The following is a 27028-nucleotide window of genomic DNA, read 5'->3' as shown; positions in this document are numbered from 1 at the left end:
AGAACGTCAAAAGTATGAAACAATTGCTTGGCTTGTCATCGGGGTTGTGCATGATGTAAATATTTTGTGTGGTGAAGATGGAGCATAGCCAGACTATATGATTTTGTAAGGATGAACTTTCTTTGGCTATGTTATTTCAATAAGACATAATTGCTTGGTTAGTATGCTTGAAATATTATTGTCTTTATGTCAAAGGATAGATTATTGCTTTGAATCACTCGTGTCTTAATATTCATGCCATGATTAGACATATGACCAAGATTATGCTAGGTAGCATTCCACATCAAAAATTATCTTTTTTATCATTTACCTACTCGAGGTCGAGCAGGAATTAAGCTTGGGGATGCTGATAGGTCTCCGTCGTATCTATAATTTTTTATTGTTCCATGCCAAGATTATTCAACTTTCATATACTTTTTGGCAACTTCTTATATTATTTTTGGGACTAACATATTGATCCAGTGCCCAGTGCTAGTTCTTGTCTGTTGCATATTTTTGGTTTCGCAGAATATCCATATCAACCGGAGTCCAAACGGGATAAAAACGGACGGAGCTTATTCTTGGAAAATATGGAAAATTCGGAAGGAAAATCAACGCGAACCAGTGCCCGAGGTGGTCACAAGGCAGGGGGCGCCCCCCCTTAGGGCGCACCCCCTACCCTCGTGAGCCCACCGTAAGGCGGTCGACGCTCTTCTTCTGCCGCAAGAAAGCTAATATTCGGAAAAAAAATCACGGTGAAGGTTTCAGGCCAATCGGAGTTACGGATCTCCATATATATACGAAATAGTGAAACAGAGCCAGAAGAGAATGCAGAACCAGAGAGAAACAGAGAGATAGATCCAATCTCGGAGGGGCTCTCACCCCTCCCATGCCATGGAGTCCAAGGACCAGAGGGGAAACCCTTCTCCCATCTAGGGAGGAGGTCAAGGAAGAAGATGAAGAAGGGGCCCCCTCTCCCCCTCTCCCCCGGTGGCGCCGGAACACCGTCGTGGCCATCATCATCACCGTGATCTTCACCAACACCTCCACCATCTTCACCAACATCTCCATCACCTTCCTCCCTCTATCTACAGCGGTCCACTCTCCCGCAACCCGCTGTACCCTCTACTTGAACATGGTGCTTTATGCTTCATATTATTATCCAATGATGTGTTGCCATCCTATGATGTCTAAGTAGATTTTCGTTGTCCTATCGGTGGTTGATGAATTGTTATGATTGATTTAATTTGCTTGTGGTTATGTTGTTGTCCTTTGGTGCCCATCATATGAGCGCGCGCGTGGATCACACCATAGGGTTAGTTGTATGTTGATAGGACTATGTATTGGAGGGCAAGAGTGACAGAAGCTTCAACCTAGCATAGAAATTGATGCATACGGGATTGAAGGGGGACCAATATATCTTAATGCTCTGGTTGGGTTTTACCTAATGAACATTAGTAGTTGCGGATGCTTGCTAATAGTTCTAATCATAAGTGCATAGAATTCCAAGTCAGCGATGACATGCTAGCAGTGGCCTCTCCCACATGATACTTGCTATCGGTCTAGTAAAGTAGTCAATTGCTTAAGGGGCAATTTCGCAACTCCTACCACCACTTTTCCACACTCGCTATATTTACTTTATTGTTTCTTTATCTAAACAGCCCCTACTTTTTATTTACGTACTCTTTATTATCTTGCAAACCTATCCAACAACACCTACAAAGTACTTCTAGTTTCATACTTGTTCTAGGTAAAGCGAACATCAAGCGTGTGTAGAGTTGTATCGGTGGTCGATAGAACTTTAGGGAATATTTGTTCTACCTTTAGCTCCTCGTTGGGTTCGACACTCTTACTTATCGAAAATTATTGCGATCCCCTATACTTGTGGGTTATCACCTCCATCATCATATTCTATTCCACCTATAGTGCTATATCCATGGCTCACGCTCATGTATTGCGTGAAAGTTGAAAAGGTTTGAGAACATCAAAAGTATGAAACAGTTACTTGGCTTGTCATCGGGGTTGTGCATGATTTGAATGCTTTGTGTGGTGAAGATGGAGCATACCCAGACCATATGATTTTGTAGGGATAACTTTCTTTGGCCATGTTATTTTGAAAAGACATGATTGCTTTATTAGTATGCTTGAAGTATTATTGTCTTAATGTCAAATGATAGACTATTGCTTTGAATCACTCGTGTCTTCATATTCATGCCATGATTAGATTACATGATCAAGATTATGCTAGGTAGCATTCCACATCAAAAATTATCTTTTTATCATTTACCTACTCGAGGACGAACAGGAATTAAGCTTGGGGATACTGATACGTCTCCATCGTATCTATAATTTTTTATTGTTCCATGCCAATATTATACAACTTTCATATACTTTTGGCAACTTTTTATACTGTTTTTGGGACTAACATATTGATTCAGTGCCCAGTGCCAGTTCCTGTTTGTTGCATGTTTTTTGTTTCGCAGAAAATCCATATCAAAAGGAGTCCAAACAGGATAAAAACTGACGGAGTTTTTTTTGGAATATATGTGATTTTTGGGAAGAAGAATCAACGTGAGACGATGCCCGAGGGGCCACGAGGCAGGGGGTGCCCCAGGGGGTTAGGCGCGCCCAGGGCCCTCATGGCCACCCTGTTAGGAGGTTGGTGCCCTTCTTTCGCTGCAAGAAAGCCAATATCCGTATAAAAATCATGTCCAAAATTCAGCCCAATCGGAGTTATGGATCTTCAGGAATTTAAGAAACGGTGAAAGAGCAGAATCAGGGAACGCGGAAACAGAGAGAGACAGAGAGACAGATCCAATCTCGGAGGGTCTCTCACCCCTCCGCCGCGATGGAGGCCATGGACCAGCGGGGAAACCCTTCTCCCATCTAGGGGGAAGGTCAAGGAATAAGAAGAAGAAGGGGGGCTCTCTCCCCCTCTCTTCCGGTGGCGCCAGAACGCCACCGGGGCCATCATCATCACCACAATCTACACCAGCAACTGCACCGCCATCATCATCAACTCTTTCCCCCTCTATGCAGCGGTGTAACCCCTCTTTTATCGATGTAATCTCTACTTAAACATGGTGCTTAACGCCATATATTATTTCTCAATGATGTATGGTTATCCTATGATGTTTGAGTAGATACGTTTTGTCCTATGGATTAATTGATGATCGTGATTGGTTTGAGTTGCATGTTTTATTATTGGTGTTGTCCTATGGTACTCTCCGTGTCGCGCAAGCGTGAAGGATCCCCGCTATAGGGTTTGCAATATGTTCATGATTTGCTTATGGTGGGTGGCGTGAGTGATAGAAACACAGACCCGAGTAAGTAGGTTGTTTGCGTATGGGAATAAAGAGGACTTAATGCCTAATAATGCTATGGTTATGTTTTACCTTAATGATCTTTAGTAGTTGCGGATGCTTGCTAGAGTTCCAATCATAAGTGCATATGATCCAAGAAGAGAAAGTATGTTAGCTTATGCCTCTCCCTCAAATAAAATTGCAATAATGATTACCGGTCTAGTTATCCGTTGCCTAGGGACAAATAACTTTCTTGTGTGACAACAAGCGCTCTACTAAAACTAACTTAGTTGTGTCTTCATCTAAACAGCCCCTACTTTTTATTTACGCGCTCTTTATTATCTTGCAAACCTATCCAACAACACCTACAAAGTACTTCTAGTTTCGTACTTGTTCTAGGTAAAGCGAACGTTAAACGTGCTTAGAGTTGTATTGGTGGTCGATAGAACTTGAGGGAATATTTGTTCTACCTTTAGCTCCTCGTTGGGTTCAACACTCTTACTTATTGAAAGAGGCTACAATTGATCCCTATACTTGTGGGTTATCAGACAGGAGGAGCAAAAGACATAAACTTACACTCCTAGCCCGGCATCAGACAGAGAGATTGGGACAGCGGCACCACCGTAGGTGCCCATCCTTGTGAGCCCAACCAGGCACGGTGTACCTTGGGGACACAACTTTGTGACTCTCGACGGTCGTCGCCGAGCACCCTCGCACGACGGCATGTCGATGGCCCTTGACGCTGTGCTGCCCAACGATGGCGCAAAGTCCTCACCTGTTGGAAATATGCCCTAGAGGCAATAATAAATTGATTATTATTATATTTCCTTGTTCATGATAATCGTTTATTATCCATGCTAGAATTGTATTGATAGGAAACTCAGATACATGTGTGCATACATAGACAACACCATGTCCCTAGTAAGCCTCTAGTTGACTAGCTCGTTGATCAATAGATGGTTACGGTTTCCTAACCATGGACATGGGATGTCATTGATAACGGGATCACATCATTAGGAGAATGATGTGATGGACAAGACCCAATCCTAAGCCTAGCACAAGATCATGTAGTTCGTATGCTAAAGCTTTTCTAATGTCAAGTATCATTTCCTTAGACCATGAGATTGTGCAACTCCCGGATACCGTAGGAGTGCTTTGGGTGTGCCAAACGTCACAGTGTAACTGGGTGGCTATAAAGGTACACTACAGGTATCTCCGAAAGTGTCTGTTGGGTTGGCACGAATCGAGACTGGGATTTGTCACTCCGTGTGACGGAGAGGTATCTCTGGGCCCACTCGGTAGGACATCATCATAATGTGCACAGTGTGATCAAGGAGTTGATCACGGGATGATGTGTTACGAAACGAGTAAAGAGACTTGCCGGTAACGAGATTGAACAAGGTATCGGGATACCGACGATCGAATCTCGGGCAAGTATCGTACCGATAGACAAAGGGAATTGTATACGGGATTGATTAAGTCCTCGACATCGTGGTTCATCCGATGAGATCATCGTGGAACATGTGGGAGCCAACATGGGTATCCAGATCCCGCTGTTGGTTATTGACCGGAGAGTCATCTCGGTCATGTCTGCATGTCTCCCGAACCCGTAGGGTCTACACACTTAAGGTTCGGTGATGCTAGGGTTATAGAGATATTAGTATGCGGTAACCCGAAAGTTGTTCGGAGTCCCAGATGAGATCCCGGACGTCATGAGGAGTTCTGGAATGGTCCGGAGGTAAAGAATTATATATAGAAAGTGCTATTTCGGCCATCGGGACAAGTTTCGGGGTCACCGGTATTGTACCGGGACCACCGGAAGGGTCCCGGGGGTCCACCGGGTGGGGCCACCTACCCCGGGGGGCCACATGGGCTGTAGGGGTGTGCGCCTTGACCTGTATGGGCCAAGGGCACCAGCCCCAAGAGGCCCATGCGCCAAGAGATGAGGGAAAGGAAGAGTCCTAAAGGGGGAAGGCACCTCCTAGGTGCCTTGGGGAGGAGGGACTCCTCCCTGGCCGCACCCTTCCTTGGAGGAAGGGCCAAGGCTGCGCCTCCCCCCTCTCCCTTGGCCCTATATATAGTGGGGGGAAGGGAGGGCAGCCCAATCTAAGCCCTGGCGCCTCCCTCTCCCTCCCATGACACATCTCCCTCCTCCCGCAGCGCTTGGCGAAGCCCTATTGGAATCCCGCTACTTCCACCACCACACCGTCGTGCTGCTGGATCTCCATCAACCTCTCCTCCCCCCCTTGCTGGATCAAGGAGGAGACGTCGCTGCTCCGTACGTGTGTTGAACACGGAGGTGCCGTTCGTTCGGCGCTAGGATCATCGGTGATTTGGATCACGACGAGTACGACTCCATCAACCCCGTTCCCTTGAACGCTTCCGCGTGCGATCTACAAGGGTATGTAGATCCACTCCTCCCTCGTTGCTAGATGACTCCATAGATTGATCTTGGTGACACGTAGGAAAATTTTGAATTATTGCTACGTTCCCCAACATCACCACCATCGACGGCCACCGCAGTCATGGAGGGAGGGACCTCTCCACCCACGGGCACCACCCGGATCGAGCCTAAGCAAACCTACTCGGAGTCGCAACTCTGACTCAGCTTGGTCCCCGACCAGATCCGCCCGAGCTCAAGCCCCCAGTCATCGGCATGCCGCCAGCATAGACCGAGGAGAAGGTAGCATGCAACCACCCTTGCGAGGAGATACTAACTTATGATATTATGCATTATGAAAGTAGTATCATGCACCAGTATCATATGCATGGTACTAGTATATGATACTCCCTTCGTAAAGAGATATAAGAGCATTTATATCGCGATAATAGTGATCTAAATGCTTTTGTATTTCTTTACAGAAGGAGTACTCTCCAATGTCTCTATTACGAAGGGTCTAAAAATATAGTAATCTACACTAGTGTCATATGCTCCCACTGTGACTGGCCTTAATTTGCCATTCCCTCGTGACGAAAACCATGAGCAATGTCCAATGCACCAACCAGATAAAAGGAACAAAAAGTTACCACATTAGAGCATCTACAGTCGGGTGCCTTAAACCTATCTCAAACGTCCGGGTGATCGGCTCGGTCACTAACAAGGTCACAAAAAGCGACCCAGACAGGCGCCTCAAACGGGCATCAAACACCCGGGCTGACCGACACCTATCATATCCAACCCAAATCTTGGGTGGATACGTGTCCGCCATGTTGGTCCCAGCCCACGTTGGCCCATCGGACCTCACATATATTTCTCCCCATTCGCTCGCCGGACTAAATCCTAGCCACTTCACTCCACTCGTCTCAACTCCCCTCCGTCACCCAAGCTCCCGTATGGCGATTTTTGTCCTTCTCCCGCATGGCAGGCAGCGGATCCGATGACGACCAGTATAGATATGTCAATTGGGATGTCGTCCCATTCGATTTGGAGGAGGCAATTGTTGTCTGCATTGCACTTCGCCACTCTCGGAGGACAACGCCCGATCGACAACGGGATCTGTTCTATGCGACTCCATTGCATCGGCTCATCGAGCGCTCGGATCCTCTTTCCGGGTCTGGATCATCCAGGTCCTCTCGAGAGCCTTCCAATCTTCCTTTCCACATCATCTATCCACATCAGTACGAGTCCTATTGTGACCGGTGTGCCCGCCATGGGAAGGAGAGGTGAGGGCCGCCGAGACCCGACTCGTTGCCGACATCACGGTGGCAAAGGCGGATGATGCGGCGGCCCACGCTGCCGTAGAGGAGGAAACCATCCGCGCCCTCAGAGGCAGCGCACGCTGCCGTAGAGGAGGAAGTCATCCGCGCCCGCATTGTAAAGAAGCGGCAGTGATGGAACACACTCATCCTCGCCCGAGTGCAGAATCGGGCGATCGGTGCCACGGCCGGACTGCCCGCCAAGGAGGAGGACAACGATGGGTCGGACAGCTCTGGCGGCAAGCAGATCCGGCTCAATCCATACCGCGTCTTCGACCGCTACTTCCGAGAGAAGGGCGGCGCCGGGAAGGGCAAGGGTAACCGTGGATGATCTTCTCCATTGCTACTATGTAGGTTAAACATGCCATTTTTGATAGTCTGATTACATGTCTTGTTGTAGTACGTAGTTGCATGAGTCTTTATGGACTTAAGGTTTGCAAATTAAGATGTCTGGTTGTGAGAAGAAAAATTTGAGGTGTGATCTGTCAGCGTCCACGAATATTGAGGAGTTTGAGGGGTCGAATATGTCAAAGTCAGCTCGGGAGGCTCACACACGAGATATTTATCCTGCCATAATCCTCCCCTACTCCCTCTGGTTCTTTTTACTCTGCATATAAAAATTGTCTGAAGTCAAACTTTTCAAAGTTTGACCATATGTATATAAAAACATATTAACATCTATCATGCTAAAGTTATACAATATGAAACTGTAAGTCCTGATGTATAAATATGTATTGATTTCACATTGTGAATGTTGGTGTTTTTTTCTATAAAGTTGATTAAACTTTGCGAGACTTGATTTGAAACAAATTTTATATGCGAACTAAAAGGACCGAAAGGAATACGAGATTCGGGTGCCTCCACGAAGAACGGAAGAGCAACTCAACTTTTACATCTCCCAGTCCCAGTGAACGAGGTCCAGCTTGGCCTAACACTGCGAATCACCGCAGCCTGCCACTGTCACGCACGACCACGTGACTGACACGGCCCCATGCCTCCGTGACCGCCCAGCTAGCGCCTAGCAGTGCACAGTACACATTTGCCATGTGCTCATCGTGGACGAAACAGAGTCGTCTAGTCCAGGACCCACCCAGCGCGCCACCTTACCCACCGTCCGATCGGAGCCCTCCCATCCGCTCTCGGCCGTCCAATGACCAGGGAGCGAGCACTGTCGCCGAGCCCTAACGCGGCCCACTGGCCGTTTCTCTCTCCAGGCTGTTTTCCGGTCGGGACTTTGCTTATCACGGGCCGTTTTTCCTTTTTATGTTTAATGCGACTACTGTTTAGCTCGAGCTGATTAAGTCTGCGAGACTGCAACTAAGCGGTCAAGTTTATGGATGGCTTTGGTGCACTTGGGCTCCGCAGCCTGCACTCTTTTGCAACCACTTGCTATAATCACATGGAATCTATCTAGAAATTTGGATTTGACCTCATCACGTGAATTCCGTGAGCATGGTTTTCGAGCTCCAGTTCATTCAAACTGATTAGCTAGCTAGCCACCCTCAACAACAACAAAAAACACTACTCCCTCGGTCACATAATATAAGAGTGTTTTTTTATTAAGTATATTGATTATTAGAAAAAACGAGATAGACTATGATTTGTTCTCGCTTGTCTTGTACTTTAAGTAAATCATGTACGTCTATATATATGCCCTCGACCCGCCGCTGCGTCGCCCATTCAGGTTGTAGCGCAGCGGCCCGCGGTCCACTCCGCCATCTTCACGCGTTGACTTTTCGTGGTATGCGTCGCGCCGTCTTCTTTGACGCGGTAACACCACCGTCCGCGTTGGTCTTCGTCATGCTGTCGGATTCTTCGCCTACTTCGAGCATCGCCATCACACTCCTAACCTAGCCGTCGCCGCCGCCGTCACCGTCGTCCGTCCACGCCATTCGTCTTCATCCAGCACCAGCCCGTCGCCAGCGTCGCCGTCATCTACTTTAGCCATTTTCACTCCGACCACCGTTGGTGATATCAGCCCCCGCGCCGATTGGCGCAACCGTCGTCGAGTCCTTCTCTGTTGGCCTCTCCGATTTCCACGACATGACATACACCTTGCAGGTCCCGGTCTACGCACGTCCGGTGCTGGCAACACCGATGCATGCCTTCGTCCACGACGTGTCCCCGGGCCTGGCAAGCCTGGTGCGGCGCTTTGTCAACTTCGTCTTCGTCCGTCTACACATACCCAGTGCTGGCAACACTGATGCATGTCTTCGTCCATAATGTGTCCCCGGGCTTGGCAAACCCAGCGCGACGCATCGTCAACAACGTCTTCTTCACGGCGCACCACTACTTCGGCACCACTGCACCCATGACTGACTCGGCGCCTCCTTGCGCCCGCAGCCCCACGACGACTTCCTCGACACCGGCCACCCCGACTCGACATCGATCACGACATTTTTCGCATGGCTACCTCAGCCACGGCTACACCACCTCCGCTCTCGGCTACCTCGACAAAAGACACAAAGGCCTACCGCCTTGCTTGAGCAACCTCGTCGGTTGTCACTGCTGTCGTGGTTCTAAGTCTGACAGTAGTGTAGGGGGGTAAGTATGGAGAGGCAAGATCTTAGCTGTGGAGAAGTTGTAAGCACGCAAGCTTTACGAGTTCAGGCCCTTCTCGGAGGAAGTAATAGCCCTACGTCTCGGAGCCCGAAGGCGGTCGACTGGATTATGTGAATATGAGTTACAGAGGTGCGAACCCTTGTCTCGGAGGAGGGGGTGGCTTATATAGAGTGCGCCAGGACCCCGGCCAGCCCACGTTACAAAGGGTTCAATGTACATTAAGGCAGGGCGTTACTGGTAACGCTAGTAATAAAGTGCTATGATGACCATAAAAGCTACTTAATGACCGACCGTTAGCGTGCGGAGTGACTTCAGGTCTCCTGGCCGTCGAGTGGTTGGATCTTGGTCGAGTGATTGCTTCTTGGTCGAGCGTCTTCGAGTCTGTCGAGTGGAACACCTCCAAGTCGATTGAAAGGTGGTTTCTTCTAGAGATGTCCTTGGGTAGGGCAGTTAGGACAGGACCATGATTCTACCCTAGGTACATAGCTTCATCATTAGCCCCCGAATGGATCGAGGTTTGAGTGGGGAAGGAGTTGAGAACTTCTCTGACTCGTTTTTCATGCCGTGAGCATATCTTGTTTCAGATCAACGGACCTGAGTGATGACAGCAACTTCCTTTTCAGTCGCCTTGATCCATTCTTAATTCTTCGTCGAGTGGGTTTCTTTACTTGTAAGGCTCCGAGTGATGGTGCGGAGGAGATCTTTGGTATGACCAGTTGTTTGCTGCGCGCAGATTTCATGGGATCCGAATTTTGGGAAGCGCGCGGGACGAGGGAGCCGCAGTAATCGGATGGGATAGAGTGGAGCCACCTCGATCCCCGCGCCACCTTTTTCACCACGTATCGCGCGCGCGGTCGTTACGGGATTTGACAGAGCCACCTGGGCCTACCCGTCAACCACTCGGAAGTGGCCTGATATAAAGCGCCGGACCGGAGTCTCCCGAACAGTGCATCTCATTACCTCTTCTCTTCCTCACGCCCCTCCGTTGCGCTCGCTCTCGCTCCAGCGCCACCACACCGTACGCGTCTCGCCGGCGACAATGGGGAAGGAGAAGACAGCGGCTCTGGAGCGGGCAAAGAAGGCGACAGCAAGGTCGAAGGGGAAGGCAACCAGCCGGGGCGGATCTTCCTCGCGGTCCGGCATGCCGAGGGGCTGGATCCAGGGCGACTAGATCCACTCGAGGATCTCCCAAGAAGACCTCGACGACTTGGCCGAAGGGGGGCTGATCCCCTACGACTCGGCGCGGCTTCCGGGGAAGGAATCTGAGCCGCAGCCTCAGGAGGGTGAGTGTGTCCTTCTTGCCACCCACATCGACCGTGGATTTTCCTTGCCCCCTCACCCCTTCTTCCGAGGGTTTCTGAACTTCTTTGGGGCACAACTCCATCATTTTACCCCCTACTCAATCGTTTATCTTGCCGCTTTCATTTCTTTGTGTGAGAACTTCCTGGGTTGTCGGCCTCACTGGGGTCTCTTCAAGCATATTTTCACTTGTCACTCCCAGACAGTGAAAAAGGCTAATCCGAGTGACGAGAGGACCCAAGTGATCCAGATGTGTGGGTGTCTTAGCATCCAGACGAGAGGGAAAAGCTCCTTTCCGACCATGATTCTTCCCGACTCAGTTCGTGGATGGCAGTCGACCTGGTTTTACTGTAAAGACCAGTCGACGCCAGGGCAATCGACTGGCCTCCCTCCCTTTACCATGGACCGAGTGGAAAAACCCTCCCCTTTGAAGGTGCTCCCAGAGGAGAAGGCGCACGTGAAGGTGTTGGTCAACCGAGTGGTCCAGCTTATTCATGACGGGGTCACTGGTTTGGATCTCTTGGAGGTCTTCCTTCAGCGGTGCATCCAGCCTCTCCAAGCCCGACACCATCCAATGTGGATGTATTCGGGTCTTGAAGACTCCACTCGGATCCACCCGGAGGAGATCGACGACGACACACTGGAGAAGTGGTTGTCTGGCATTACCGGGAATAAGGACAATCCCAGGGGAGCCAGGAGAGTCCCTCCATTCGACCAGTCTCATGCACCAGAGCAGGTCTGATTCTGAGTTTTTGCTTGTAATCTGAATTCACTCGTGTAGCTGCCTCTATTGCGTCGACTGACTTTGATCTACCTGCTTTCTTTCAGGCCGTTATTGAAATGTATTCAATGCCCAACGGGGACCTAGAGCAAGCTCTGGAAGGCGAGGCGAGTGGCGGCGAAAGTGGCAAGTGGACTTCCGATGGTGAAGGGGATGGAGGAAGCGACGACTCAAGCGATGGAGAAGAAGTCGAGTCACCTCATCGCAGGGAGAGGTGATCCAAGCTTGACCAAGAACGGCCGAGTGCCCGTGATAAGGCAACTGCTCCGGCTGGTCAGTCTTCGAAGCGCCCTCGGATCTCTTCACCAACCCCGACTGAGAAGGCGCCAAAGCACCCAGAGTTGCAGAGCCGAAGACTCGGAAGGCGTTGCCGAAAATCAAGATTGATATCCCCGTCGCTTCCGCGTGAGTGCCTCTCTTTGCATTCACTCGACGCTCCCGCTGTTTGTTTTTCTTGTTTTAACTGGACGAACTTTGGAACTGTCAGCGCTACTACCTCCGGGACCTCAGCTTACAGGGACGAAGATGAGGTGATGGAGGATGCGGTCACTTCTAATCCGGGTATGATCACTGCCATACTGTCTTTATTTTGGTCGATTCAACTGCAACGCGTATCATTGGGTGATGTGATTTTGACGATTGAACTTTGCATAGCTCCCAACGTTATTGACCTCCCTGATGATGATGAAGAGCCCGAGAGGCCTTCGACAAGGAAAAATAGGCGAGCTCCTGCAAGCGAGGCGCTACAGACGACACCGAGGGCGGAACCAGTTGTTCAGGACACTGGCGACGTCAATCGGGGTTCTGTTACCTTCGCTGAGCCGCTGTCGAGTGCCTTGCCTTCTTCGTCGACTGCTCAGGCCCCTATCGACCTGCCTTCAGTTTTTGCGACCCATCATGTCCCACAGGACGAGCTGAATGCTGCTAAGGAAGCCATACGCCAGGCGGGCATTATGATGTAGAAGATGAAGACGGTGCGGGACGCCAGCCAAGCCGCCTATGATGCCAGCTCGGCTCTCTAGAGCAACGTTCAGGTTAGTTGGTCGCCGCTTGTTCTGTTAGGATATGCTACCTGAAGATTCTTTTCGAAAACCTTTGCATCTGTACACCCACTGGGTGCGTCAATTGAATTTTTGGACTAGTGGGGGCACGCTGAGTGCACCCACTGGGTGTAGTCCCCGAGACTACGGTGGACTGCTGGCAGTCGACTGCAGTCTTTGTATTTTGCCGAATGTATAAACCAAACTGGTAGTTTATCTCTTCCACTCGACTTCGGTGGGCCGGTCGAGTGGGATCAGAACCTGTGGGGGCACGCTAAGTGCACCCACTGGCTGTAGTCCCTGAGATTACGGTGGACTGCTTGCAGTCGACTGTAGTCTTTGTATTTTGCCGAATGTATAAACCGAACTGGTAGTTTATCTCTTCCACTCGACTTCGGCGGGCCGGTTGAGTGGGATCAGAACCGGTGGGGGCACGCTAAGTGCACCCACTGGGTGTAGTCCCCGAGACTATGGTGGACTGCGGGCAGTCGACCGTAGTCTTAGTATTTATTGCCTTTGTTGTTTTTTGCTGTAAAAATAACTTCTCCCCTTTGATTTCAGAAATCTTGTGATCTTGGAGCTCGCTTTGCTGACTTGGAGAAGCAGCAGATTCAACTGAACCTTGACTTGGAGCTGGCCAGGACAGAGCTGCAAAAGGTCAGAGATGGCGGCGCAGGTAAGACGAGTTTGTCGACTGGTCAGTTTTAGGCTTAGGTACCCTTTTGCTATTTCTGAATCAATCATCATTTCTTTGCAGAAAAACTGAGAGAAACTCTGGCGAAGAAGGATCAGGATTTGGCCGCTGCTCGTAAGGAGGCTGACGACAAGACCGCTCTAGCCGAACAGAAGCTGGCTTCGGTCGGCCAGCTGGAAGAAGAGAATACCAGGCTGAAGACCGCTCTGAATGACTCCAACAAGGAGTGCTCGTGCTGGAAGAAGGCGAATCTCGTCCAGGGCGAGAAAATGGAAGGCATTGCTCGCAGGAGGGATGATCTGTAGAGTTATCTGAGAAGTCTTGCCAAGAAGCTGTTCATCAAGCTTGAAGGTGCACATTCTGTTCCGACTGACTTTTTTTTGAGTCGACTCAGTGTACGAAAATTGACTTATCCTTGGATCGTGAATGTAGAGTTTTGCCAGAACTTTGAAGAGGAGACTGGGCGGATCGAGCCTGGTTTGGATCCAATCAACTCTCCCGTGAAAGATGAAATTGCCATGAATCTGCTCCGTCTGGAATCTCGCATCGACAGTGTCGTGGACTACTTGGCTCGACTGAAGGTCGCCATGTCGCGGATTGACCCGGCACTTTGGCCAGAGGCTGTGCTCCAAAATGATATTGAGTCCCTGATGACTCGACTAAATGAAATCCCCGACCGAGTGCAGGAGTGGAAGAAGTCTGCTGCTCGGTGTGGCGCTGACGTGGCTCTGTCTTTGGTTCGTGTCCACTGCAAGGAGGTGCGACAGGACAAACTGGCAGCAATCAAGGTCGCCAACACCCAGAAGCATGACTTCCGAACCTTTATGGAGACTTTCATCGCTGCAGCCACTCGGATAGCCGACGGCGTCGACCTGGATGAGTTCGTCGAGCCTGCCAGCCCTCCTCCCGCGGAGTGAACAAACTCTTATGTCCCACCTTAAATTTGCCTCGGAATGACGAGTGGTTTTTGTAACCGTTAAACCTTTTCGGGCTGCATGTCCGAGTACTTCGATCTGTGATTTGGAACCTTTGGAATTTACCCGAACTTGGTTTACCGTTGAATATCTTTATGAATCTCCTGCTGAGTGAACCCATTCTTCATTGGAGACAACTTTTGCGTTCGCAGCACAGCTCCGAAGGAGAGGGAAGCAGTCGACCTATGTCTTGTATTTGTGGCGAAGCTCCCCAGGGGAAGGCGGTGGTTGACCCACACCCTGTTACTTCAGAGTGGGACGGAGCGCACATTGTATTTGTGGCGAAGCTCCCCAGGAGAAGGTGGCAGTCGACCTACCCCTCGTCGTCCTTGAGGAATGAGATGTGTTTCGTACTTAGGCGAGTTCTGGACTGCAGCTAAGCCCCCGAGTGGGAGGATTACTCTCCACTCGGTAGGATTTTTTTTCAAACTTAGGCGAGTGCCGGACTGCAGCTAAGTCTCTAAGTGAGAGAACTTAGGCGAGTACTGGACTGCAGCTAAGCCCCCGAGTGGGAGGATTGCTATCCACTCGGTAGGATTTTTTTTCAAACTTAGGCGAGTGCCGGACTGCAGCTAAGTCTCTAAGTGAGAGAACTTAGGCGAGTACTGGACTGCAGCTAAGCCCCCAAGTGGGAGGATTGCTCTCCACTCGGTAGGATTTTTTCAAACTTAGGCGAGTGCCGGACTGCAGCTAAGTCTCTAAGTGAGAGAACTTAGGCGAGTACTGGACTGCAGCTAAGCCCCCTAGTGGGAGGATTGCTCTCCACTCCGTAGGATTTTTTTTCAAACTTAGGCGAGTGCCGGACTGCAGCTAAGTCTCTAAGTGAGAGAACTTAGGCGAGTACTGGACTGCAGCTAAGCCCCCGAGTGGGAGGATTGCTCTCCACTCGGTAGGATTTTTTCAAACTTAGGCGAGTGCCGGACTGCAGCTAAGTCTCTAAGTGAGAGAACTTAGGCGAGTGCTGGACTGCAGCTAAGCCCCCGAGTGGGAGGATTGCTCTCCACTCGGTAGGATTTTTTCAAACTTAGGCAAAACGGATTCGCAGCTAAGCCCCCGAGTGGGAGACAGGCTCGCCACTCGGTAGGAAACTATTTTTACAAACTTAGGCGAAGCGGATTCGCAGCTAAGCCACCCACTGGGGGATTTATTACGCAAACAAAAAAACAATAATAATCACTGGGAAAACTATAACGCTCTTGTCTTTGATAAATAAACTACATGAGTTTTTCTTATTACATCTCATCCGAGTGAGAATTTAAGTATAAAAGGGGCGGAGTAGCTTCGCATTCCAGTCTCGTGGCTCATCAATCTGGCGATCGACATTGTAGAGGTGGTATGCTCCATTGTGGAGGACTCTGGTGACTATGAAGGGGCCTTCCCAAGTAGGAGCGAGCTTGTGTGGTTTCTGGTGATCCACTCGGAGGACTAAGTCTCCTTCTTGGAAGGCTCGACTCTTCACGTTTCTAGCATGGAATCGACGCAAGTCTTGCTGATAGATGGTCGATCGAATCAAGGCCATTTCTCTTTCTTCTTCTAGGAGGTCGACTGCGTCCTGCCGGGCTTGTTCTGCTTCATCTTCTGAGTAGAACTCGACTCCGGGAGCATTGTGAAGCAGGTCACTCGGTAAGACTGCCTCGGCTCCATAGACCAGAAAGAATGGGGTTCTTCCGGTCGATCGATTCAGGGTTGTCCTCAATCCCCAAAGGACTGATGGAAGCTCGTCGACCCATGCACCTACTGCGTGCTTGAGATCGTGCATCAATCGGGGTTTCAATCCTTTCAGAATTAGGCCGTTTGCCCGTTCTGCTTGCCCATTCGATTGAGGGTGAGCGACCGAAGCATAGTCGACCCGAGTGCCCTGAGAGGCGCAAAAGGCCTTGAATTTGTCGGAATCGAAGTTTGACCCATTGTCGGTGATGATGCTGTGTGGAACTTCATATCTGAATATCAACTCTCTGATGAAACTGATAGCGGTGCAAGCATCAAGATTCTTGATAGGCTTGGCCTCAATCCATTTGGTGAACTTGTCGACTGCTACCAGCACATGAGTGAAGTCGCTCCTGCCTGTTCTCAGTGGTCCAACCATGTCCAAACCCCAAACAGCGAAGGGCCAGACGAGTGGAATGGTTTTCAGGGCTGACGCGGGCTTGTGTGGCATGTTGGAGTAATACTGACATCCTTCACATTTGTCGACTATCTCTTTGGCCATCTCATTGGCTCTTGGCCAGTAGAACCCCGCTCGGTATGCTTTAGCCACAATGGTCCGAGAGGACGCATGATGACCACAGGTCCCCGAGTGGATATCGTTAAGGATCATCTGACCTTCTTCTGGTGTAATACACTTCTGGCCGACCCCAGTCGCGCTTTCTCTATATAACTGTCCCTTTATGACTGTAAAGGCCTTGGATTGATGGATGATCTGTCGAGCTTCTTCTTCGTCTTCTGGGAGTTCTTTCCTTAGGATGTACGCGATGTACGGTTCTGTCTAGAAGGGAGTGATAACCAAGACTTCCATGATCAAGTCGACCACAACTGGCACTTCAACTTCAGTCAGATCCGTGGCACTTTTTGGCTGCGGGGCCTCTTCAGTGAAGGGATCCTCCTAGACTGATGGTGTGTGGATGTGTTCCAGAAACACATTGCTGGGAATGGCTTCTCTTTTGGAACCTATTTTTGCCAGATCATCAGTTGCTTGATTTTTCAGTCGAGGTATGTGATGAAGCTCTAACCCCTCAAATTTCTTCTCCAGTTTTCTCACTGCATTGCAATAACCAGTCATGGCTGGACTTCTGACATCCCATTCCTTCATCACTTGATTGACCACCAAATCTGAGTCGCCATAGACCATGAGGCGACGGACGCCGAGTGAAATGGCCATGCGCAACCCATATAAAAGTGCTTCGTATTCTGCCTCGTTGTTAGAGGAATCAAAGTGGATTTGAAGAACATATCTGAGTTTATCTCCTCTGGGGGAGACCAACACCACTCCGGCTCCGGAACCATTTATCATCTTGGAACCGTCAAAGAACATGGTCCAATGCTCCGAGTGGACCTGAGTCGGCAGTTGCTGTTCAATCCACTCGGCGACGAAATCCGCGATTGCCTGGGACTTGATAGCTTTCTTTGCCTCAAACTTGATATCTAGAGGAAGGAGTTCAATCGCCCATTTTGCCACTCGACCAGTTGCGTCCCTGTTATGCAAGATCTCTGACAACGGAGCGTCGCTGACGACTGTAATGGAATGATCAGAGAAGTAGTGGGCAACTTTCTTTGTGGTCATATAAATCCCATATACGAGCTTCTGATAATGAGGATATCTTTGCTTCGATGGGGTCAAGACTTCAGAAATATAATACACTGGGCGCTGAACTTTGAAGGTTTTCCCTTCTTCTTCCCGCTCGACCGTGAGTACCGTACTGACGACTTGTCCTGTGGCTGCAATGTAAAGCAGCAAAGGCTCCTTGCTGATTGGGGCAGCAAGCACCGGCTGGGTGGAGAGCAGAGCTTTGAGTTCTGCGAACGCTGCGTCAGCTTCAGGAGTCCACTCGAACTTGTCAGACTTCTTCATCAATCGGTAAAGAGGTAATGCCTTTTCACCGAGACGAGATATGAATCGACTTAGGGCGGCCAAGCAACCAGTAAGCTTCTGAACATCGTGCACTCGCACAGGACTTTTCATTCGGAGTATAGTACCAACTTTTTCTGGATTGGCGTCGATTCCCCGTTCGGAAACGAGAAAACCGAGTAACTTTCCGCCAGGAACCCCGAATGTGCATTTTGATGGATTAAGCTTGATATCAAACCTTCTGAGGTTGGCAAAGGTTTCAGCAAGGTCAGTCAGCAGGTCGGAACCCTTCCGTGACTTGACCACAATATCATCCATGTACGCCTCCACATTCCGACTGATTTGGGTGAGCAAACACTTCTGAATCATCCTCATGAATGTGGCTCCGGCATTCTTGAGGCCGAATGGCATGGTAACATAACAGAAGCACCCGAATGGAGTGATGAAAGCTGTTTTGATCTCGTCAGGTCCATACAGACGGATCTGATGGTACCCGGAATAGGCGTCTAAAAAAGACAGTCGCTCACATCCCGCAGTCGAGTCGACTATCTGGTCGATGCGGGGGAGAGGAAAATGGTCTTTCGGGCAGGCCCGATTGATATGTTTAAAGTCAATGCACATGCGAAGTGACTTGTCCTTCTTGGGGACCATGACAACATTGGCGAGCCACTCGGAGTGGTAGATTTCTCGGATGAACTCTGCCGCTAAGAGCCGAGCTACCTCTTCGCCAATGGCCTTTCTCTTCTGGACGGCGGACCGTCGGAGATGTTCCTTGACAGGTTTTATTTTTGAGTCGACTCTTAGGCGGTGCTCAGCCAGCTCCCTGGGAACACCCGGCATGTCAGAGGGCTTCCATGCGAAAATGTCCCAGTTCTCACGGAGGAACTGGATGAGCGCTTCTTCCTATTTGGAGTCGAGTGTTGTCGAGATATGAGTTGGAGCAGCGCTGGGGTCGGTCGGGTGGATATGAGCTGTCTTTGTATCGCCAGTCGACTGAAAAGCTGACTCTGTAGCGGGCTTCTTGGCTCGCAACAAATCACTCGGGTCTGCAGTCTTCTGGTATTCCCGAAACTCCACCACTTCCATCTGAGCGTCGGCGATCTTCGAACCTTTCTGAAAACATTCTTCCGCTTTCTTCCGATTGCCCGTAATAGTGATCACAGCTATGGGGCCAGGCATCTTCAATTTAAGATACACATAACACGGTCGGGCCATGAAGCGTGCATAAGCCGGCCTGCCCAAAATAGCGTGGTAGGCACTCTGGAAGTCTACAACTTCAAATGTCAACCTTTCTTTGCGGTAATTCTTGGAATCATCGAAAACCACATCAAGAGCAATCTGGCCGAGTGATTCAGCCTTCTTCCTAGGAATGACTCCGTGGAAACTCATGTTGCTAGCACTGAGTCTGGACATCGGAATGCCCATCCCTTTTGATGTCTCAGCATACAATATGTTCAAACCACTGCCACCATCCATCAAGACTTTGGTCAGTCGAGTGCCTTCAACCACTGGGTCGACCACCAGAGCTTGCCTCCCAGGGGTGGCAATATGCGTTGGGTGATCGGACTGGTCGAACGTGATGGCAGTCTGGGACCATTTCAAATAACTTGGTGTCGCCGGAGCAACCATATTCACCTCTCGGTTGATGACTTTCAATCGACTTTTGCTCTCAACATCAGCAAAAATCATCAAGGTGGAATTGACTTGAGGGTATCCGTCGTCACTGTCCTCTTTGTCCTCGACCTTGTCCGACTCCTTTTCCTTACCTTTGGGCTGTTTGCCCTGGAACTGCTGGATCAAGAGTCGACACTGTCGAGTGGTATGTTTCGGGTAAATGAAATTACCCTCTTCATCTTTCTTTGTGTGGACGAGACATGGCAAGTCCAACACATCATTTCCGTCCTGGTCTTTAACCTTTTTAGGGTTCCAAGGCCCTTTAGGTTTCCCTTTAAACTTTCCTTGGGTTAAAGCCAAGGCTTCCCCGGGAGCCGCTGGCTCGGCTTTCCGCTTCTGTTTCCGATTGGAATTGCCTCCGGGTTCTTGGGCGACTGACTTGAGTTTGCCACTCCTGAGCCGATCTTCATCTTCGCCATTAGCGTACTTGGTGGCAATCTCCATCATCCGATTCAGGGACATATCCCCAGTTCGACCGAATTTCAAATTCAGTTCTCTGTACTTGACGCCTTCCTTGAAGGCACAAACTGCTTGGTGGTCAGGCACATTCTCCACCGAGTGATGTAACGTGATCCACCTCTGGATGTAATCCCTCAAAGTTTCATTTGGCTTCTGTACACAAGACCGCAGTTCCGTCAGCCCTGCCGGTCGCTTGCACGTACCTTCAAATGTGGTGACGAACACTCGGGAGAGATCCTCCCAAGTGTAAATGCTGCTAGGTGCTAACTGGTTCAGCCACGCTCTGGCCGAGCCCTCCAACATGAGAGGGAGGTGCTTCATGGCCACTTCATCATTGCCGCCGCCGATCTGGACGGCCACTCGGTAATCTTCAAGCCAAGTATCGGGCTTGGACTCGCCAGTGAACTTACTGACTCCAGTCGCCAACCTGAAGTTGGGAGGAATCACAGCGGCCCTGATGGCTCTACTAAAGCACTCTGGCCCCGAAACATGTACTCTGCTGCTGGTAGGTGCATCTCTGTCGTGACCTTCTCGGTGAGCCCTGTTCCTGTCGACCAAACCCTGGACGAGAATGGATCTCGCGTCAAAGCCTGGCCCTCTGGGGTCGACTGGAATCCTTCGCCCACCATATGAGGGCGCCTGTCATCCTGCTGGCGAGGCACATACGACCCGCTCCTCAGGGGAGGCGTGGGCACTCGACGTCGACCGTCACGATCGACTCGGTGATCATACTGCTCATGGTTCTCATACTGGTCACGCCGGTCTCCACGTCCCTCAAACCTCGGGGGCGATCTCGGGTTGTGAGCCGACTAGACTGTGTCCGCGGTAACGGATCTGCTGTGAATCCTGTTCCGCGACTGAGAAACAGCGGAATTCTGATCTCCTGCTGCCGGAGTAACGCTCTGATCTGCAGCAAGCCTCTGCCAGCCTCCGACTGGGAAGGCTGAATCGACTCCGCTATACGGGCCGCAGCTGCTAAATTCTGAATCGGAGTTCGATATACCTGCGGGGGCGGGAAGAGCTGACGTCGACTGGATTCGGGAACCCGTTGTCGCGCACGCTCATCGAGTGCTCGTTGGAGATTCTCCAGTCGAGTGCGCTCGGCCATGTTTGCCAGGCGCGCGTCCTCCAAGGCGCGAGCCTCGGGGGTCTCTCCAACGATAGGAGTGTGCAGTGCATCCATGTTACAGCGGCGAAGTTCTTCTCTCTGCAGTGACGTGAGAGGCTCGAGAAGATACTCCTCATGGAGATGCGACGGGTCGCCTCCACCCGCGCCTCCGTCGGTACGGGGAAAACCGGGAGGACTGGGCGGTCCATCGACCATCAGAACCTCCGCCGCCGGATCGCTGCTGTCGCACTCGGATGTGGTCTCTGCGGAGCCAGTCGACAGGTCAAACAGGCCGTAGAGGGATTCGTCGGGCTTGATCGCCGCGACATGGGGGGTGGCCGACTGACGCGCCACCGCGTGCCTCACCCACCGCTGAAGTCTCGACCGACCGGAACGCTTGCGCTGGCGGGAAACAGGGAGTGAGGACAACACAGGAGCCGACCGATAGGGGGTCGACGGTTGCCGCAGGAGAACGCCGCGGACGCACGCGCTAAAGTGCGTTGCCCCGCGAGCAGAGAGTGCGTCCACGTCGAGCGGAGCCTCCTGGAGCCAAGCAGAGTCGTCGACGATGAACGTGAGCGCGCCGAGATGGATCTCGCGGCCCTCCACCGAAACTCCGCCGAAAACCATGATGATTCGGGTCAGAAAAAAGTCGCAACTTCTCCAACAAACGCTAAAACACCTGCCCCACGGTGGGCGCCAACTGTCGTGGTTCTAAGTCTGACAGTAGTGTAGGGGGGTAAGTATGGAGAGGCAAGATCTTAGCTATGGAGAAGTTGTAAGCACGCAAGCTTTATGAGTTCAGGCCCTTCTCGGAGGAAGTAATAGCCCTACGTCTCGGAGCCCGGAGACGGTCGACTGGATTATGTGAATATGAGTTACAGAGGTGCGAACCCTTGTCTCGGAGGAGGGGGTGGCTTATATAGAGTGCGCCAGGACCCCGGCCAGCCCACGTTACAAAGGGTTCAATGTACATTAAGGCAGGGCGTTACTGGTAACGCTAGTAATAAAATGCTATGATGACCATAAAAACTACTTAAGGACCGACCGTTAGCGTGCAGAGTGACTTCAGGTCTCCTGGCCGTCGAGTGGTTGGATCTTGATCGAGTGATTGCTTCTTGGTCGAGCGTCTTCGAGTCTGTCGAGTGGAACACCTCCAAGTCGATTGAAAGGTGGTTTCTTTTAGAGATGTCCTTGGGTAGGGCAGTTAGGACAGGTCCATGATCCTACCCTAGGTACATAGCTTCATCAACTGCAGCCACGCATTTCGCGATGCATCGGTCGTTACGACTGTGGGGGGTGTCCGTTGTGACTCCGAAGGGATGTTGAGTATATTGATTATTAGGAAAGACGAGATAGACTAGAATTTGTTCTCGTTTGTCTTGTACTTCAAGTAGATCATTTACTCATATATATATATATATACACCTATGAGGCTCAAGCAATACAACGAACTATTTCACCAAATCTCTCTCTCTCCCTTCTAACATTATTGACACTAGTGTAGTGTCAAAAAATGCTCTTACATTATAGGACAGAGGGAGTAGCTAGTTACATTATTCCATTGATCGACTCATATATACGCTGCTACGGCGTGCTCGTTAAACATGAAATATCTACACAGCGCACGGTTGCAGGAGGAGTGCCTAGCAGAGAACAATGCCAAAACTCACGCAAAGGTGCCGAGCGTAGCACTCAGCGACCTTCTCCTCCTGACGGCGACGACGGAAGCTTTTTGCAGATAACGCCAACTCGACGGTCGAACCTGTCGAGTGACCCCTCTCTGGCAAGGAGAAGAACGAACGGATAGCTACGAGATGTTACGGCTATGGTAACTATTCGACCGATGATCATCGGAGTGTACTGCTGTACCAGATAAGGTAATGTGCGTGTGTGGAGTCGGTATCTCGCAAGTGTACCGCAATGCCGGATAAGGTAAATATGCATCGCTCTGGCTGAGCTGGTCGGCGGAGCGGGGCAGAGGGTGAGGACGGGTGTCGCCGGATCGGTGGCGCCTGGCCTCCTCGATCAGCCTGGTTCTGGACGGCCGGAGACGCGCGAACCCGCTAGGGTAATTTGCAAATCAAGCGATGGAAGGGTCACAAAGATGGTTTTGGCAAAGAGATATTGTTGCTGCTTCAGGAAATTGGAATTGATCCACTCCACGGGGCCGGAGAAGGTGCAAAGAAAATCCAGTGAACGCTGCCGGTTTGGAACGAATCCTCTCGACCTCGGTTACAGATTTTCCTTTTCTTTTCTCTGCACCTTTTGTTTGGCTCTTTCTGGAAGATAGAAATCCAGTGGACGGTGCCGGTTTGGAGCTTCGCGTCGGGAAAGAAATAGTATCTAGGATCTCGCACGGTGAGCGTGGACGTGTGGGGGCAATAGGTCTTTCGCGTACACTCCTGCGTGTCGCCATTGCAACGGGTTCGTACCACACGTGAAGTGCTTCTTGGGTGTGGCACACACACTGATTGCGTCCTATATATGGGCCTCGTCAGCTACGGCCGTTTTTCCCAGTGGGGAAAACGTAGTGCGACAGAATAACTGCAGTGGTTGGGTCCAGGCCCGCGTCACCATTTCTCCCTTGCAATCATCGTCGTCGTCGCCATTATGCCAACAACGCTTCTCGTGCGGACCTGACCGTAGGAGCTAGGACCGTGGCCCTTGTAGAGGCGAGAGGAGTAATTCCGTGCTCACACGTAGCTCAGCCCTCCTGCCTTGTCACGGTCCTACGCTATAGGCGTCCTGAGCATGCATGTGCATGTTAGTTGCAACGAACATACGGGTGTCCCGTGAAAAAGCAGACACTAGTATTTTCAGACGATACACTTTTTGAGGGAAAATGCTACTGCTACTCCTACCAGTAGATGTTGTTGTGGAGGAAAGCCATGCAACGAGTCATACAAATTGCACTGGATTTTCAGTGTTGATTGAGATAGTTGTCAACTTCTCGGCCAAGGTGGAAACCTCCAGCTTCTAGCATTATTAAGCTCAATGTGGATGCTAGCTTCTCGCCAAACAATAATGAGGGAGCTACAGGTGTGATTGTTCGTGATCATTGTGGTGCCTTACTAGCCATCTGGTATGGTTAGACGGCCAATGTTTTAATTATGGAGGCCCTTGCCGTACGTGATGGTGTGAGACTCGCCTGTGATATTGGTCTATCAAAAGTTATCGTTGAGTCTGATGCCCAGGAGGTTGTTAAGCTATGGAGGGACAGAAACCAAAATCGTTCTGTCATAGCTCCGATACTCCAGGAAATAGAAGAGCTCAGCGGGAGTTTGCAGTCTTTCCAATTAAATTTTGTTGGTCGTGAGGCTAACGAAGGTGCACATTTGTGTGCTAAGCAGGCAACATCAACTAGAAGAAGATGCCTTTGGATAAATTATGTACCACGTTTTTTAGTTGTTTGTCTGCAGAACGATTGTAATCCCGTTGTTTAATGAATGGAAGCTCTTATTTCACAAAAAAAAAACTTCTAATGGTGGACTGAACGCACGTAGATCCACGACGACGAGACCGACTTTGATCAGCTCAGAACCGTTCGAGGCTTCGAGCCTCCCTGCTTAATTTGCCAATAAGCCGCGAGCAATGGCACCGACCAGCAGGTTCCAGCATGGTCGGAAACGTTGCCGCCTCACACGAGCGAGATATTTGTCCTGCCATTACCAGAAAAATCCGACAAAATTGACAAATCCACCACGACGAGACCGACTTTGACCGGCAGAAAGCCGTTCGAGCCTCCTGCCTAATTTGCCATGAAAGCCGCGAGTAAGAGCATCTACAGTCACACCTCCTCTCATGCCCGTCACAATCGGTCAAAAAAGTTAACTTAGTTAAACTTCTTAAACCATGGACAAACGCCCGCGCTGACTGACACCTCTTATATCCGGCCTAAATATAGGATAGATATGAGACAACGTCTGCCATGTCAGCCCGGCCCATCGCTGGCCCACCCCAACCTCCCAAAACCCCCCTTCGGCACAAACCCTAACTCACTTCACTTCGCTCCTAGATGATCCTTTTTCTCCAATCCTTCCAATCCCTAGCGCCGACGACCATGTCAAGCACCGGCAAGCACTACGACGGCGGCACCGACGCTGGCGCTGGCCCTTCCCACGCTGCGCGCGGATTTGTGAGGGCTGCTCAAACCGCTCAGCCCGCCCAATAGCCTCCTCCACCTTCGGCCCCTGCTCCGCGCGGGCAGCGGTGGCCGGTGGGTTCTGGTGCCCGCTCCGCCGGCACCGCGTATGTGGACTCCGGAGTTGGAGGCACGCCCCGCCTGCTGCGAGAGGCGGAGGGCAAGGAAGATGGGGGCGGGTACGACGCGGCTACACAATCCGCTCGCCGCTGCTGCGTGATGCCTGTGCCCGACGAGAAAGAGCGTCTTCTCCGGTATCCGTCGCTAACTTACCACGGCGGAGACGACGCCCGGTGGCTTCGAAGGATCAACGCCAAGCAGTTTCCGGCTCGGCATTGAACAATCCGAGCGAGAGGCGGAGAGGGTGGCCAAGCTCAAACGCAAGCAAGACTGCATCATCCGACGCTTGCAAGGCTACATCGTCATCTCCTCCTCCTCTGACGGGTCCGATTCCGATGGCTCCGACTGTGACGGCTCCGATGTCGACCCACCTCCTGTTGCGGACGCCTACAGCAGCGCCACCGACCGGAAGGGAAAAGGGTCGGCGAGAAAGTGGTGAAGCTCGCACTCTTCTTTTTATATAATGGGACATTTGCATTTCAGCCCCTAATTTGAACCACCTACTCAGATTTACCCTTAAAAAAATCGTCTGCTCAAATTCATGTGGCCTTTGACTAGACGGAAAATGTACGGAAGGGCATTTCTATAAGCGCACTTAACGGAGAAGGGGCAAATTTAAGCACATGAATTTTTTAGGGGTAAATCTGAGAGTGGACGCAAATTAGGGGCATAAATGTGAATGTCCCCTATGTAATCTAATTCTAGTACGTAGTTAGAATGTGCCGGGTCATTGAACTGTGTGAACTATGCCCGTTTGGTGATCTTTCTGGTGATGTTTATGTGATTATGCCCGTTTGCTATCGATTTATATGTGCATTTTCTATCGATTTTGATCATTCGGTGATCTACGCGCTACGTTCGCATGAATTTATAAGGGTATGGAAAGCCGGATATGAGATACGCGAATGTGAAGAAGTGGATTTAAGTAGTGACCGGTTAGTGTCCGCAGACGCATCCAGGCGTGTCCACGGTCGTTTGAGATGTCGAATTTGCAAAGTCCGGACGTAGACGCACTAGTGGCACCAACCAGCAGGTTCGCATAGTCGGACACGTTACCGCCTCACACGAGCGAGATATTTGTCCTCCCATGACCAGAAAAATCTCACCGTACGGAAATCCGGCGCCTCGACAAAGGCACCGAAGAGCAACGTCTCCGACTTTACTCCTCGAGCTCACTCCCCGAGCCCCAGTGAACGAGATCCAGCTTGGCTTGGCCTAGCACCGGTCCGGAACCACCGCGCGTTGGCTTGTCGCCCCTCCTCACCCCGACGCGCACGCACGACACACGTGACTGACACGGGGCCCGTCTGTATCCTCCATGGCCGCACAGCTAGCACTTTCAGTACGCATTTCCCATGTGCTCGTCGTGGACGAAGCAGAGTCGTCTGGGCCAGGACCCATCCGCTCCCGGCCGTCCAGTGACCAGGGAGCGAGCACTGTCGCCGAACCCCGACGCGGCCCACTGGCCGTTTCTCCGGGCCGATCAGTACTGAGACCCAGGTCGGATTCCCAGCAGGCCACAGCCGTCCGTTCGCCTCGATATTTCTCACCAGCGTGTGGGGCCCTTCGGACGATGTCAGTCTCACTTACTTCCTGCGGTTTCTCAAAAAAAAACTTACTTTCTGCGGTCA

Source organism: Triticum aestivum, chromosome 1A, assembly GCF_018294505.1.
Source record: "Triticum aestivum cultivar Chinese Spring chromosome 1A, IWGSC CS RefSeq v2.1, whole genome shotgun sequence".
Taxonomy (NCBI): Eukaryota; Viridiplantae; Streptophyta; class Magnoliopsida; order Poales; family Poaceae; genus Triticum; species Triticum aestivum.
Note: the sequence above shows the minus strand (reverse complement) of the source record.